The sequence below is a fragment of the Nelumbo lutea genome, chromosome 1 (assembly GCF_056320005.1).
Source record: "Nelumbo lutea isolate HS-2025 chromosome 1, American lotus-T2T, whole genome shotgun sequence".
In the NCBI taxonomy this organism is placed as follows: domain Eukaryota; kingdom Viridiplantae; phylum Streptophyta; class Magnoliopsida; order Proteales; family Nelumbonaceae; genus Nelumbo; species Nelumbo lutea.
In genome coordinates this window covers 192,583,313-192,589,814 of record NC_142684.1, presented here as the reverse complement: position 1 = coordinate 192,589,814, position 6,502 = coordinate 192,583,313, and the positions used below count along the sequence as shown (strand labels likewise).

Here is a 6,502-nt window from a genome sequence, read left to right as displayed (position 1 = left end):
CTACCAAGGTAGTTCGTAAGGAACACGACCGCCGAAAGAAGCTCGAGGCTGAGGTGGTGGCAAAGAGGGAGCAGCTGAGGGCTGCAAGAGTCCCCCTAGATGAGGTAGGGGAAAAGCTTGAGGAGGTAGAGTAGAAGGTATAGGAGGCCTCGGTCCAAGCCATGGAGGAGCTGAGAGGTCTCTACCAAGGCAGTTTGTGGGGAGCATGACTGCCAAAAGAAGCTCGAGGCCAAGATGGCGGTGAAGAGGGAGCAATTGAGGGCTGCAAGAGTCTCCCTAGATGAGGCGGGGGAGAAGCTTGAGGAGGTAGAGCAGAAACTATAGGAGGCATCAGTCCAAGCCGTGGAGGAGCTTAGAGGCCTCTGCCAAGGCGGTTCGTGAGGAGCACGACCACCGAAAGAAGCTTGAGACTGAGGTGGCAATGAAGAGGGAGTAGCTGAGGGCTACAAGAGTCTCCCTAGACGAGGCAGGGGAAAAGTTTGAGGAGCCAAAGCAAAAGCTGTAAGAGGCCTCGGTCCAAGCTGTGGAGGAGTACAAGGCCTTCAATGCCTATAAGGATGAGATGGTCTGGTTTAGTGTCACTTCATACTTGGAGGGCATCAAGGACACCAAGGCCTAGGTGCTAGCGCTTTTCCCCGACTTCGATGTTAGCCAACTAGGGGTCCAGCCTTTAGGCCAACAAGTGGTCGAGGCGATGGGGACAGCCGAGGGCTAGGGCGGTGACGAGCAGCTTACTCAACCAGAGGTAGCCGATGAGCACGTAGATATTAAGACTATGTGAAGATGCTCGCGCAAGGCCAGGGCTCCCTCCATATAGCTTTTTGTTTTTTCCTTCCCTTCATACAACTTTTTTTTTCTTTTTTGTCATCCTTTTTGTAAGGGGCTCGTCATCCCCCATCTAAGGCCAATTTTTTGTAAAGATCTAAGGAGCATAAAGAATATACTCAAGTTTTTCCAAATCCATGCCTTTTTCTTTTTTCTTTCTTTTTCCTCATCTTTTCATTATATTTTTGTGCAAGGGGCTGATGCTCCCCCCCCCCCCCCCGATGAGGCATAATTTTCAAAGAAACTTGTCGACTTTAACTTAGCTACTTGCGAAGGATTTCCTGTTATGGCAGTTAAGCTGAGGCCGACCTTTGCCACCGAGGTCTTAGGGCCCCCCTTCTTTAGCGAGAAGGGAAGGGAGGTGATTGCCTTAGCCTGCTTGGCTTATTCTTCCTTAGGGACTTAGAGAACAGACTCGTGTGTGGTCGAGGCCTAGCGAATAAGGCACAACCGAGGTCATGGAGTGCCTTTTCCTTAGTGGAGTAACACTACTTGTTTAGTGTGTTTGTTCATCTTGTTTTGTATTATGTGATGGGATGATGTCATCTCTTTTGGCCTACACAAAGACTTACTCATTTTGAGGGTCTCTGAGGCCGATGCCGATGTCATAGGCCGATGCCATGGCTGAGGTCCCAAAAGTTCTTGCCTTAGGTAAAAGGAATGTAGGCCATTGACTTTCCAAGAGTCGTGTGCCTTTGGTCGTTGTCCAATCCGAGCATATAACCTTAGTGAAGGTTGTGTTGCGGCCAATTGTGCAGTTGAGGGGTCTTGACGATTAGATAAAGTGAGAACGTTTATACTAATGATTAGAGTTGAGGTGAGAGAAACTTACACTTTATTAACAAAACTTTCACTAGTCATTTTTACATCATTGATAGTACATCTAGAGATTCTCAGAGTTATAGGTACGAGGTACTAGCCTTCCACTCAAGTACACTAGCCGAAAGGTGTCGGGGTCGTCTACTTGCTTGACTTTGTAGGGCCCTTCCTAGTTGGTGCCAAGTTTTCCAATGCCAGGCTCAAGCACCATGACTTTCTTGAGAACGATGCCACCTTCCTTGAAGTTACACTCTCTTACCTGTGAGTTAAAGTATTTGGCAACTTTTTGTTGATAGGTTGCAACCCTGATTTGACCCTGCTCTTGGACACCTTCCAATAGGTCTAGGTTGTTTCTTAACTCTTCATCGTTCTCAGCCTCTTAGTACGTGTCGCTCTAAAGCACCAACTAGCTGATCTCTACTGGGATAACGATGATGAACTTACAATTTATCTATAATTTTTGAGGACTTTAGCATGGAATTTTATGCCGGTTTTATTAATTTTTGCCTTAATTTAGCTTAATGCTAAGAATAAGTTCAGGGATAATTAATCCAAGAAAAGGAAGGAAAAAGGCAAGAAAAGAAGGTTCAAAAAGACCAATTTCAGTCCAGCTCGGTCGTGGAAGCAAGAGAGAGCACTTCGGCCCAAGAAGAGCAAGTGAATTTCTTGAGAAAACCCAAGAAAAGAAAGCCTAGCTATGAGTAGAATTCGGCCCAGCAAGGAAGGCCCATTCTCAGCCCAAAAGGGCAGCTCAATGTATAGCTATCATGTGCTAAGAGAGAGCCTAAGTGCAGCCCAAATAGCATCCCTTAGGAGGCTTTAAAGAGAGCTCTAGAAAGTTCAAGAAAGGGGTGTAATACACCCCATTCTAGAGGCTTCAAGAAGGGGCAAGAGCCCCCTTGAAAAACTATATAAGGAGGCCTCTAGGAGGGGGGAGAGGTGTTCAATTGCTTGAGAGGAAGGCTCTCCCACTCTTAGAGGTTCGGCCACCTTGAGAGAAGAGAAGAGAATAAGGCTAGGCGCAAGGAAGAAGAAGAAGAAGGGCTGAAGGAAGTTCAAGACAAGCAAGCTAGAAGAGAAGGTGAGTTCGAATTGAGGGTTTGTGATTGAAAGATCTTTTCTAATAAATCATTTGTAGTTTCATTCTTTTTTTATTTGAATTCAGTTTCTTTGTTATATTTTCTTTCTTCTTTCTCCTTGTTCCATTCTTCCTTGATGTATTTCAGCTTGTAAAATTTCAGTTCAGCAATCTAATTCTTTTTGATTCATTCAAATGGTCATGAATTGTACTTGAAGTTTCTTGAATAAGGGTGTTATTGTAGATTAATTCGGCCAACTAACCTTCAAAACTTAGATCTGAGATTGCAAGATCTGAATTGCTTGAAAGAGAATTCAGATCTGCAATTTTTAGATTGGCCGAATGGATCTAAAGTTTGGAATTCCTAGAGTGCTTGAGAGAGACTCTAGGAATTCAGATCTACTATTCAAGAACTGAATTGAGTGCAAGGTTAGAGATAACTTGCACAATTCAGTTGGTGATCAATTCAGACTTGAATTGATGCCTTAGAAGTGTTTGAAGAAATGCATGCATGGGGATTAGATTCTTGTTAGAGATAGAAGAACCGTCACTCATGCATAGGATGAACATGCACTTGAGAGAGGCTGTTCATGACCTTGGGGTTTCACCAACCCAAGGCTCAATCATGATTTATTCGAATCATCCAAATTGATAGATTGCTGAATTCTGAGATTGACATTTACTGCTTACTCTTCTAACCTGATTTGAAGGCAATTGGGCCAATGATTTAGATAGATTTTAATTTAGGATTTTTTAGCTTTCATTAAAGTTTGGATTTATTTGTTGATCAGATAAGAAGTGCTCAATTTAGTATTGGTAATTGTTTCCTAAATCCTCGTGGGAACGATACTTCACTCACTACTTTATTACTTGAACGGCTAGTGCACTTGCTAGTGTCACAATGAGCCACACATCAAGTTTTTGGCGCCGTTGCCGGGGATTTAGGGAAACAATATTAGGAAACATTGAGCATTCTTAATCTGATCTCATTCAGCATTGCATTCATAGTTGGGTTAATTTGCTAACTTTTTCATTTCAGCTTGGACTGCAACTGCTGTACTACTGTAGTTATGTTTCTTCTTTCTTAAGTAGATTACTTTCTTTTTCTGGTTTCAGTTTCATTTTAATAAAGGTATATTTCATTTCCTTTAAATCTTGGTGTTGTTACATTCAAAAAAAAAAATCACAAAAACATGAGTGTTGCAGATCTGAGTTGCATTCGGCACTCAGATCAGCAGAATTCAGATTTGCAGCACTCAGCCGAAAAGAATTGCTTGTGTTTCAGACTTTTATTTCTTTTTCCATTACAAAAAGAAAAAAATATATAAAATGAAAAAAAAGAGATCTTTTGAACATCAAGAGGAGCAATTGAGAATTCAGATCAAAACTCAGATCTGAGTTCCTATTGCAGATCTGCAACAGTTCAAATCTGAGTTCCTCTGAACTCAGACCTGAATTGATGCAATTTTGAGGGGAATTGGGTGTCATCACCACCCCAATTCACCCTAGGGCACTTCTGCTATTCTCCAAAAACAATTTGGTAGAAATAACTGAAGGTAAGGCAATTGAGATTTCAGATCCGAACTCAGACTTGAGTTCAGACCTGAATTCTGCTATTGCAGAACTGCTCAGTTCAAATCTGAGTTCAGATGAACTCAAACCTGAACTGATACAAGTTTAAGGTGAATTGGGTGCCATCATCACCCCAATTCACCCTATGATAAATCCGACATACCCCAAAGGTAATTGGATAGCAAAGAATGAAAAATAAAATTCAGATCCGAACTGATACAGATCTGAACTATAGTTGAGGACTGAACTAATACAGAGCACATTTTGGATTTTGGGTGAACTGAACATTTGCTTTATCCACTTGTAACCGAGCTACATTAGTTAAGGAGGTGTATGTTTGGGTTGAATAATTGTGATGCCTCAGTTATTTAATAAAAAATTAGCACTTTCCAAGTATTTCTATTAGCATTTAGATCTGTAGCAGGGCTGCTATAGTACAACAGTTAGCAGACCTGATTTCAGATTTCTACAAAAGTTGTGTGGACCGAATAGCTTGCAATACCAAACATTGCAGAACCAATTTTCAGGTCTTAGCAAGTGTTTGATATGCATCAGCTATACATGTTTGAGCTTCAATTGTAGAGCTTAAAATCCTTAAACCAAGCCTAACTCAGGACTGGTTTTAGTTTATTTCAGATCCTTTTAATATATTTTTCAGATCAGATATGATTTCAGCCCTAAAGCATCACAGATTTGATTCCAACCTTAATGGATGTATATTGTAGTGTATACCAATGAGTGTGTATGAATATACAGCTCAGATCTGAATTATTATTTATTAATTTCTCTGGACTAACAATACCAAAGACTTGTAGATCTGAACTCAACTAAATTGGGTCTGAATTCAGATGTTGCAATCGATGGATGTAGATAAAGGAACATTGAATAAGATGATTGGTTTAGATCTGCTTTTAGTATAATTGGCTTCATTTATTCATGATAGGATGTAGGTTTTTGTATTCCAATAACTCACTTTACATTTTCAGTGTGATAGGATTTGTTATTTATTTTCTTTTGTGAATATCGACCTTTTTATTGCTTTGACCTTAACAGTTTATGACAAGCAGACCTGAACTGGAAGAGATCCTTTACGACCCGAAGATTGTGGATTGGCCCACGAAGATCCCAATGCACACATTTCTAACCTTTTAGAAATTTGTGACACCTTCAAACACAATGGGGTAAGTGATGACGCCATTAGGTTGAGGTTATTCCCATTTTCTTTGAAGGATCAAGCCGTTTTCTCTCTAAATATTTTCCCCCTTCTAAAACTGCTAAAATGAGGAATGACATCACTACTTTTTTCCAGCAAGAGGGGGAATCTTTATATGAGTCATGGGAATGATACAAGGAGCTGTTAAGGAGAGTTCCTCACCATGGCCTCCCCATTTGGCTGCAAGTGCAGACTTTCTATAATGGTCTTACTGACTCAAATAAGACCATATTAGATGCTGCAGCCGGAGGATCCATAAATAATAAAACTCCTGAGGTTGCCCATGCACTTATTGAGGAAATGGCAGCCAACAACTATCAATGGCATTCGGAAAGAACTCAAACTAGGAAGCAGCAAGGCTTGCATAATGTTGGCACTTATACAGCACTATCTGCACAAATAGGAGCACTCAGTAAGAAAATAGATGAAATGCAGATAGCTGCCATGCATGTGTAGCCTCTTAATTGTGAATTGTGTGGGGGAGGCCACATCAGTACAGACTGCCAAGTTGGCAATCAGTTTAGACCATCTACTGAACAAGTTGACTATGTCAGCAATTCGTCAAGACAGCAGGGTTACCAGAGTCACCATACTTTTCATCCAGGATGGAGGGGACATTCAAACCAGTCCTGGCCAAATCAGCATATTTCCAAGCCGTTCCACCAGACTTATCATCAGCCTGAACCAAAATCCAATTTGGAGGAACTGATGACAAAATTTATAGCAGGTGCAGAAACTAGGTTCCAGAACCAGGAAGCCTCAATCAAAAACCAAGTGGGGCAATTGGCACAATTAATCTCTTCCAGACTGCCGGGAACTCTTCCAAGCAACACTGAAGTGAATCCACGAGAGCAGGTGCAAGCTATTACCTTAAGGAGTGGAAAAGAGTTGCCTGAGGTAGAAAAGAAGAATTGGGCTGAACCCAAGGCAGAAACAAGCCTTGGGACCAGACAACAGAAGACGGAACAACCAGAAGCACAACAAGGGATGCACCA

At 41.5% G+C, this 6,502-nt stretch overlaps 1 non-coding gene across 1 annotated transcript; it reads right to left on the bottom strand.

The window, feature by feature from the left end:
- Positions 1–5,570: 5,570 nt before the first annotated feature.
- Positions 5,571–5,677, bottom strand: LOC148880082 (small nucleolar RNA R71). Its single transcript, XR_016106195.1, has one exon. It is a non-coding gene; the product is annotated as a small nucleolar RNA R71 (small nucleolar RNA).
- Positions 5,678–6,502: the final 825 nt, after the last annotated feature.